Below are 9,902 nucleotides of genomic sequence, written 5' to 3' on the forward strand. Positions count from 1 at the left end.
GCCCTCTTCTTCTTTTTTTTTTTTAACTACAACAGTTGACAGTTTTATTTTCACATTTCACAATACAAATGAAAACTTCACTTTTTTTGTCCCACTTCTCTCCTCCGAAACTACTTTTATTTTTAATTTGTTTTAATAGGAAGGGGTAGAAAAATCTTTGACATGCTGTTAGAAAAAGTTACAGCACCATGATCTCCTGGGGAAGTAGAGCAAGTTAATACAAAACTGACCTAAAGAGTCTTCCCCCGATCCTTATCCGTCTGGCCGAGTCATTCCTGGCAGAGTGGGCACCATGTTGGGCTGGGGGGAGGGTCTCAACATTGGGGGCCCAGACATCACGGGCATGTGGCCTCCCACGGGTGGCCTCATTCCAGGATCAGATCTTATTGGCATCATCCCAGGAAGAGGAGAGTCCCCCACGAGGGGCGCGGCCCTCATGCCAGGGCGAGGAGGACTCAGGGGGGCTGTGGGGAGGTGGGATCATTGCCTCTGCAGGAGGAGGAGCAGAGAATGGAGTAGGAGGTCTCTCCCCCTGTTGAAAGGCAGCGGTTGTTTTGTTAATCAGGCTTTGAGCCTGCTCTTCCATCCATTTCTGACAGTAGTCTTTCACATTCTCTTTGTGTTTCCTAGCCCTGCAGTGTGTTTTTCTCACAGACGGAGAATCACGGGTGAGGTATGTATCACAGTAGTCACAATACAGCTTAGGCGTGTGGCTCTGTAGGCCGTTGACAACTCCGTTCCCCAAGTCCTCTTCTTTTACTAAGAGCAGTTCAGCTGTTTGGCTCAACAGGCCAAATTCAGTAGGATACAGTAGAAAATAAGTTTATTCTTTCTCCCCATTGTCCCTTCCAATTGGTTCTATATAAATTGTTACTTCTCCAATCTTTGGATGAAAAGTTCCACGACTTTTTTAGTCATCCTTAGATAACCCACAAAAAATCATCAATTATATTCAACGTGTGTTAGAAAGAAAAATACAAAACTCCTAAATACTCTTAATTTATAATTGTCCATGTCAATGAAGCAAAAATCCTATTAAAGCTAATATGGGGGCTGGCAGGTAGTGTGGTGATTAAAGGCACTGGATTCCCACATGGCCCACCATGGTTCGAGTCCTGGACCTGGTGGCTTGTTTTCTCACTTTTCTTCTCTCTCTCTCTCTGCCTGATCAATCTGGAAAATAATAATAATAATAATAATTATTTTTTAAAGAATTATTTTATTTAACTTTATTTATTTAAATTTGACCAGAGAGGGACAGAGTGAAAGAGGAAAAGTGAGAAAGTGAACTACCAGGTTCAGGACTCGAACTGCAGCCAGCCATATGGGAGTTCAGCACCCTTAACCACCATGCCAGCTGCCAGCCCCAATAAAATAATTATTTACAAAGAAAGCTAATATGAGGAGCCAGTAGGTGGCATGGTGATTAAGGTGCTGGACTCCCACTCGGCCAACTCAGGTTTGAGTCCTGGATCTGGCAGTTTGCTTTCTCACTTTCTCTCTGTTTCTCTCACTCTCTGGTGAGCACAAGTATTCTGTGACAAAGTGAATAATAATAAAAATAAATAAAAGAAAATTTTAAAATTCTTTAAAAAAATCTCATATGAAAGAGCAGGTTATAAAAAGAAGTATAACTTTGTTTTAGAGGGTTTTATAGAACTTTTTAAAAATCAGCTTCATCGAAGTATAATTAATATACAATAAAATTTAGCAATTTTATTTGTATAATCTAATGAGTTTTTCATTGAAATTTTTAGTGAAGTAGCAGTAGATTTTTTTTTTTTTTTGAGAGGTTTTCGCTATAGGGCGCGTGCGCTCGCCAGACAGAGAGAGAGAGAGATAGAAAGTGAGAAATCATCCCCCAGGGGGGATGGTCATGCTGCAATCCCTTCTCCTCCATTCTCCTCTCCGGATCTTGGGCATACATGCACATGCACCCGGCGTGAGTTTTAAGCCACCGGGTCCGGGACGCGAACCACAGTCGACTACATGGGAGTCCAGCGACACAGCCATTATGCTAACTGCTGGTTCCCAGGTAGCAGTAGATTTACATACAGTTGTAAGAGGTATTACAGAGAGATACCAGGTACGTTTTACCCAGTTCTCCCTAATGGTAACATGCTATAACATATATCACAACCTGGCCATAGAGAGAGATTTTTGCTGTAGGGTGCATGCACTTACTGGAGAGACTGAGGAAGACAGAGAGACAGAGGCAAGAAATTACCCCCTAGAAGGGATGGCCATGCCACAATCTCTTCTCCTCAATTCTCCTCTAGGGATTTTGGGCACACACGCACATACTCCCAGCATGAGTCTTAAGCTGCCAGGTCTGGGACTTGAACCATGGTCAACTCTGTTGGAGTACTGTGGCATAACCGTTATGCCATCTGCTAGTCCCAGAGCCCATATTATCCTACTTCTTTGCCTGTTCAGTAATTTTTTTCTTGGATGCTGGACATTGTAAATTTTACATGGTTGACTACTGGGTTTTGATGCATTCCTTTGAAGAGCATTGGATTTTGTTTTAGAGCACAAATCACTTGGATCCTTTCAGGGTTTTCAGAGCAGACTTCAGTCTAGGGTTAATTTGGGCCCACCCATATTTCTAAGGCAACATGCTTCTGAGAATCCTATTTAATGTCCTGTGTATTAGGAGGTCTTTCTATTTTGGTAAGAGGGGATGCAATTATGTGAACTCTAGGAACTATTCTGGTGACTCCTTGGTTACAGACAGACAGCTTTGCTTAGGACTTTAAAGAACAATATTAAAAACAGAAACTAAAGGAAAAGATTTGACAACATAAAATTTTCAAACCTCTCTTTTGGTTTCCCCTTAAGTTCATTTCAATTTGGCTTTTGTTTCTAATTGACTTGAGGCCAGTTTGTAGAGGGAGAATATCAATGGGCTCTGGGTCTGAAGCCAGCTCTGCCTCTCACTCTGTGATTGGGGAGAAAGTCTCTCCTTTGAGTTTCAGGTTTCTGACCTGGAAATGAGGGGACTGGATAAGGCATTGCTGGAAGCCTTCCAGCCCTAACGTCCTTCTCCCCAGCCGGGCCGTACCAGTTTCTCGCTAGTCTCCTTGCCCCTTTAATAACTAACTCTCAGGGACTCCAGCTCCACCCCAGGGCAGCCCTCTTATTCCTATTTCCCTTTTAAAATATAATTTAGTTTTTATTTGATTTATGGACTCGGTCCCAGTCACTGAACTTCATTCGGCTTGGACGGCTTATTGATTTTCAATAACAGCAGGGCAGAAGAATAAAGAGATGACAGCGGCACTTGGCTGCAGACTCAGGGCCGGCCGAGGCAGGCAGGAATTAATCATCTCCAGGCTGATCACTCAGGCTGTCCCTGGCAGGGTGGCGACCCAGGGAGCTCAGCCAGCCTGCGACAGCCCAGCAAGCTGCACAGCGATTGTCTATTTCTGATAACATGAGCTCACCCAGACTGCCCGGCCTGGGATCTAATCCCAGCATCACCCGAGGTAAGTCACTTACCCATTCAGCTCCTCCCCTCCGAAGAGGAAGAGCTGGAAGACTTTCTAAGGTTAGCTAGATGGAGGCCACACTTTTCTGAACAACAGGGAGGAAGAGACGGCCATGTATAAGGTGCCAACATTGAATAAACGAATGACAAAAGATGAAGAGGCAGATGGGCTGGCTGAGTAGGGGATGCTGATTTCAGTGTGGCTTTTCTTGGCTGCCTGCAGCAGCTAAAAACAGTAAAAGTCCATTTTTATTTCCCCTAAATAAACGTAGCTGGGCTGACCCTGTAGCACAATGGTTAAGAGAGCCAGATTCCCCACGGCCAACTGCAGGTCAAATGCTGGCCCTGGTGCCAGGATGGGCATGTTAGGCATGTGAACAATATGTGCTTTAAAGCCCAATGTAGAGAAAAGGAGAAGAGATTGCAGCATGACCATGCACCATCGCTGAGGGGGAGGAATCGCCCTCTTCCTCTGTCTCTCTCTCTCTCTCTTCTGATGAGCTTGTGCTTATGCACCTGGCAATGGAGAAAAAGAGAGAGAGAAAGAGAGAAGAAATGCACCAAGTGTTCTTTGACCTCTGGGCTTTCATATGCACTGTTCTTTGGATGATGTTCCAGCCCTCTCTTTGCTGGCTAACTCCTGTTTTTCCTTCAGATCTCCTGCTTCTCCTTCCTCCTCTGGGAAGCCTTTTCTGATTTTCCCTCACCCCACCCTACCTCTGATTAGGTGCCCCCACCCATGGCTCTTACAGGTTCCTGTGCTGACCCCGTTATGACATTCATTGCACTACAGTACAACAGTTACAGCAACACTTTTACAGCAATAACAATGGTTTATTCTCTTCTTTGAAATAATAATTATTTATTGAATTTTTTGGTTATTTTTTAATTTGACAAGAGAGGGAGAAAAAGAGAAAGTGAAAAAGCAAGCCACCAGGCCCAGGACTTGAACCACGGTAGGCCATGTGGGAGTCCAGCACCCCAGCCACCATGCTACCTACTGGCACCAGGTTCATTTTCTTAACTGTATCTCCTACTTAACTCCCAGCTCTGCAGGGGCACACTGTGCCTGCTTTGTTCCTCCAGTGTGTGGTATACAAGAGATACTCAATAAATATTTGCTGAATGAGTGAGAGATAGTTGAAAAGAATAATTTAAAAAGTTATTCAGTGATTCACAGAATACAAGGGTCTTCAAAAAGTTCATAAGAAATGCATATTATGAAAAAAAAACTATGTGTGGATTTTGCTTTTTTCTGCATGAAAATAAATTCATACTTTAAGTTTGTTTTTCCCCAAACATTTTGAAGTTCTCTCCTATTTACTCAGCATCAATTAGTCACCTCCTGAGTGGGTGTCAAAGTACATTAATACCTTTTTAAAACCCCCTTGATAATTCCTCAATGGCATGTGCAGTGAAAGACCCAGAGCAGTCAGGTGACCAGCCCAAAGTCACACAGCCAGGATCTGGCTGGGCCATTTGGAACCTGAGCCTCCTAATTCCTAATTCCATTTCTACCTCTTTCTCACCAGGCGAACCTGACTGGTCCTCTTTCTCCCATGGGCCCTACAGTTTGTTCCTGTTTGTGATAAGAGGACCAGACAGTGGTTCTTAACCTGTAAGAGTCGACGAAAGCTAGGAACTGGAACCCCAAGGAAAAATTCACACACAATTTCTTGGGTTCACAGACCCTGCAAACTCAAGCCGCAGCCCTCAGGTTCGAGGCCCTGACTACCCATCTGAAGGCTGCTAGCTCTCAGTCTCTGGATGGTTTTATGAATCACCCACTGACACGGGGTTTTATGAGGTGGCAATTTTTTCTACTCATTTTTCAAAGTCTCAATCTCACCTCCTTCCCAGCTGGCAGTGGTTCTTCCCTGCTGAGAGACCCTCTTAGCCCCCAGACCCCAGGGCCCTGCCAGACTGCAGCTGTCACACCATGCCCTGGTCCTGATTTATTCTCCATGGTGTCTCTCTGGATGAGAAGTTGTGCATAACAGCAGGGACTCAGCTCTGATAGAAGAAATGGCCAAATTTAATCCTTAACAAATAAAACCACTGCCGTTCAGTAATTCCCTTGGTTGGTGAAAAATGAGGTTTCCTTGCCGCAGCAAATGTGGAGGGCGGGAGATGTGAAGATGCACCCTCTTCCGTCTGTGGAAGAAATCGTAGCAATATAAATCAGTGAGATAGATAACCTTCTCCTCTATTCATTATCTGGGCAGGCCAGAGCTAATGTGTTTGTTTTTTAAATCCTCTGTTATCAGCCACCCTTTCCCCTTAAGGATGGCTGCACTTTTCTGAAAGCCATCAGAAACATTGCAGCAAGGACACAGAACTTTCAGTTCCTGAGATTATACTAATTTCCGAGTCTTGGATGCCACGCAGAAAACTTTACCCTATAGGCCAGCGAGTCTTATTTGGGACATCCAGCAGACTCTTAGGGAAGGCGCTGGCGAGGGCGCAGTCTCATGTTAGAAACATCATCCCGGCTGTGTGTAGGGATCCTTCAGAGGGACCAAGGAGGCAGGGTCCAGATGAGGGTTGTGGAAGAAGCCTAGTGCAGGCAGGGAAGAGGTCTGCAAGCCTAGGGAGAAGCCTTCTCTTGTTCCTTATTGTCTCTGCAATAAAACGGCAGCATGCCCACTGAAACTAGATGCAGATAGGACCCTCTCCCTTCCTGCAGCTAGAAATCCGTGGAGATGGAAGGGAAAAAGCTTTACAGGGAGCTTCCTGAAAGACTCTTCTTAAGAGGCTTCTAGACCAATGGGGCCTTCTTGCCCTTCTCCATGTCTTCTTGCTTCCGGTCTAGAATGCAGACAATATGGCCGACACTACAGCTGCCTCTGTGCAACCACAAAAGGAAAGGCCAGGAGAACCGCAGACCTCAGCTCTGACACATGTGCACAGCTGAGTCCATGCAAGTCACCGCCTGCTTCTGAACTCATGTGAGAAAAATCCCCGCGGGGCAGTAAGTGGAGAAGTTCTGTAGACAGGCGGATGGATAAGTCTGGAGCTCTGGAGAGTCATCGCAAGATACCTGGGGAGATAGAAGACATGTGAGTGGACGAAGCGATTCAGGGAGCGGATAGAGCAATAGAAGATAGGACACAAGAGAAAGTGGTTCTGGAGAACATCGATATGGAAAGAAACAGGCTGAGGAACATGCACCTGCAAAGAGGGAGCAGCTGGGGAGAGGGGACTGCTGGGGAGTATGAGGTCTCAGGAGCCAAATGAGGACAGAGACCCTGGTAGTAGCAAGTGGTCAATGGTACATGTGACAGGGAGGAGCCCATGGCTGACACCAGAGAAAGGGACTTGGGTCATCTGACAAAGGTCCTGACGATTCTGCCCTGAGACGCTCATGTAGGTATGTCTGCCCAAAGGCCCTGCTGGTCCCTCCAGATCCTCCCTATGGAATGAGGGCATTTCACAGGCGGCAGCTCTCAGAAGTCCCCACAGAGAAAAAAGACAATGGAGGGGGATATACTCTCCCCCCAGGGTCTTGTTCAGGAGATATTTTGGGCATGAAAACTGCATGCATGCTTTTGCCTATTTCCAGCCTGCGTTCAGTGTGTTTGTTGACTTCGTCTGATTTGATTCTTCGTTGCTCAAAGGGCGTGTGTTCTGCCTCAGCTCTGCCCCAGTGCTCTGTGGGGCCTCAGGCAACTCACTTGACAAGTTGAAGGCAGAACAGAGGCAATTTCTCAGGCCTTCTGATTCCAAATCCATCAGGCCTCCACACCCACGCGTGGAACATTTCTAAGGTCTGGGTTTTAACAAACGTATCGGAGGTTGGCATGCTGCCAATGTTTTGCTGGCTCTGGGAGAGAACCAGGATATTTTTTTGCAAATGGGATACTCCATCGTGTAGAAAAACAGATCTTTTCAGGAGGAAAAACATCTGGAGTTACATAGCATAAAAAGAGACTAAAGGCCAGGTTACAAACTCAACGCACGGCTCTCTGGGTTTTAATGATGCTCAAAGATTTGAAGTGTTCAGCAAATCTATTTGTGGTTCCTCCGACTTTCAGTGTTTCCCTAGGGAGATGCTGCTAGATTTTCTGTCTTGTTTAACCCAGTAGGATTCCTGGATATGGATGTGTCTTCTGGAGCTTGAACAAACTCCCCAGGAAAGCTATAGACAGTCTAAGTCACAGAAAGATGCTTCTAAAAATAGAAATTGCCCAGCCTGGAAAAAAAATAAAGAAAAGAGAAGGAATTACCTGGCAAGTATGTGGGTCTTGGCCTACTCAACCGTACCACGCAGGCCACCCCGTTCTTAAAACCAGGCCTGAAGTTCTCTGGAAAAAGCAGCCCAAATTGAAGAGTATGTGGGGACTTCTGTGCATGGCATAACTGCGGTCAGAAAATCTAGCAATGAGCAGAAGTTTGAACAAAGACCGGGGGCGTGATGAGGAGAGCATGACTAAGCACTGAAAGCTTGGGTAGGGTTTGACCAAAGAGGCAGAAAGGGTGGGAAAACCAATCTCAGACTCAGGAAGCCCAAAGTCCAGCTCCAATTCACTACTGATCTCTCTACCGTTAGCCAATTTCTTCTCTTTGCTGGCTTGTTTTCTCATCTATGAAATAGACATGATACATGGCAAAGCCCTACCTGCTTCCAGAGTTGCTGGATAGAGATTTGAAAGTTGTATGGATGTGGGGAACTGGCCCATATAAACGAACCCAGTGCTTCAGTGAAGAGCTCAGCTAAGCAGGTCTGGAGAGCCTCAAGGACTCTGTGGGCAGCTGGGGCCGGGGGTGGGCGAGGGGCACTTTTCCATACAGAAGCATAAGGTTTCTTCTAGAAAGAACTCCTCTGGTGCCCATTGAATATTCTCATCGGAGTCCTCCACCTTACTCTGCAGTGCCTGAGGTTTACCTGAGAACAGGTCTCTCTCAGTCTAATCACGAAAAGGTGAAGCCTTGGAAGCCTAAAGATAGAGGAAGATAACCTACCTTTCTCCAGTGGCAGGGGCCACAACCAATGGCCTGTGTTTGGTGTGATTATGCCAAAACGAGAGAGAAGATTTATTGGCAGGTATGTGTCCAGAGTTAGAAAAATTGGTTTTGTCTTCACAGTCACACAGTCAAATCGTCTTCTGTCAAAACAGTCCCTGTGTTCAGAAAACATCTTGCCCCCTTGGGAACTTCTGAATTTTGTGTGTGATTATATGCATAATGTGTGTATGTATATGTAAATCATGTATGAGCATGCATGCACTGCGTGCGTATGTGCATGTTTACATATCAAGTGTATATGTATGCAATTCGTGTGTGTGTTCATGTACCTGTGCACCTGTGTGCTATGCATGCATGTGTGACAGTGCATGTTTATATATAGCTATGTACATGCATGTGTGTGTGTGTGTGTGTGTGTGTGTATGTACACTCTCTCATGAGGAGGGAGGTTTGCTCAGATGTACTGAGGCCAGCGGGTGACTTAATAAGCCCTGGGTCTCCTTGTCCAACATGCTGAGCAACAGAAATGGCAAAGCCTTTCTAAACCTGAAAGACAGATGAGTTCATTTCCAGGGTTTGCCGTGAATCGGTGGTTCCTGGAATGGCTAATGGCTCAGAGAAGCAGCATTTGCATCCAGCGGAGCCAGAGTGGCTGTGGGATGAGTGGCTGAGGGGTGATTTAGGAGAGCTATTTGGGAGCATCTACCATTTTCCAATAATGCCTGAGAAATTGCCTCTCCAGAGAAGAGAAATTTCAAGAGGGCCTGGAGCAGTGATGGAGGAGACTGGAGAACACACAGGTTTCTCGTGTCTGAGCAGCACAGTCACGGGCCTCCGGAAAGCCTGATGTTCCAGCCACCTCCAGGCCGGTTGGCTCCATCGATTGGCTGCCGCTCCGCCTGTGCCCCGATCTGCACACGCGCTCATCTCCCCGCAACTCCCCCGGGCCACCCACGACATCTATCTGATGAAATTAGTACTTGAAATACAATAAAGTGATTAGTTCACTTGACTGTGACAAACATATTTAATCTTGGCGGATCGATAGTGTCAGAAAACCAGCACCATTAGTTAAATTATGCTCTGGACTCAGAAAAGCAAACGGCCTAATTGAAGAAGGCAAACTCCCAAGGCTTCCATTTGAGCCCAGGTGCTTCGCACCGTGTGGGTTTGGAGGGCTGCAATTTGAACTGTAGCCATAGCCCGCTTTCTGCTCAGCTATCACCCTCTGAACCTTCTCTGGGCCCCGTTTGTGCCTTCTGTCAGTTTAGTGCAGAGATTACAAGGAGAGACTCTGGAGTGCAACCAGTTCAAATCGGCGCCACTTACTACCCTACCATGAGCAAGTGACTCAGCTTCTCTGTGCCTCAATTCCTTCATCTGTAAAATGGGGGTGTTGGTAATAGTATCCAAGTCCTTGGGTGGGGCAGACGAAAAAGACCTGGCC

At 46.1% G+C, this 9,902-nt stretch overlaps 1 long non-coding RNA gene across 1 annotated transcript; it reads left to right on the forward strand.

Annotated features, from left to right (window-relative positions):
• Window positions 1-3,442: 3,442 nt before the first annotated feature.
• Window positions 3,443-9,395, forward strand: LOC114006958 (uncharacterized). Its single transcript, XR_003548610.1, has 3 exons — window positions 3,443-3,488; window positions 8,362-8,534; window positions 9,198-9,395. It is a non-coding gene; the product is annotated as an uncharacterized LOC114006958 (long non-coding RNA).
• The last annotated feature ends 507 nt before the right edge of the window (window positions 9,396-9,902 follow it).

This window comes from Tupaia chinensis, unplaced genomic scaffold (assembly GCF_000334495.1).
Source record: "Tupaia chinensis unplaced genomic scaffold, TupChi_1.0 Scaffold000104_1, whole genome shotgun sequence".
In the NCBI taxonomy this organism is placed as follows: Eukaryota; Metazoa; Chordata; class Mammalia; order Scandentia; family Tupaiidae; genus Tupaia; species Tupaia belangeri.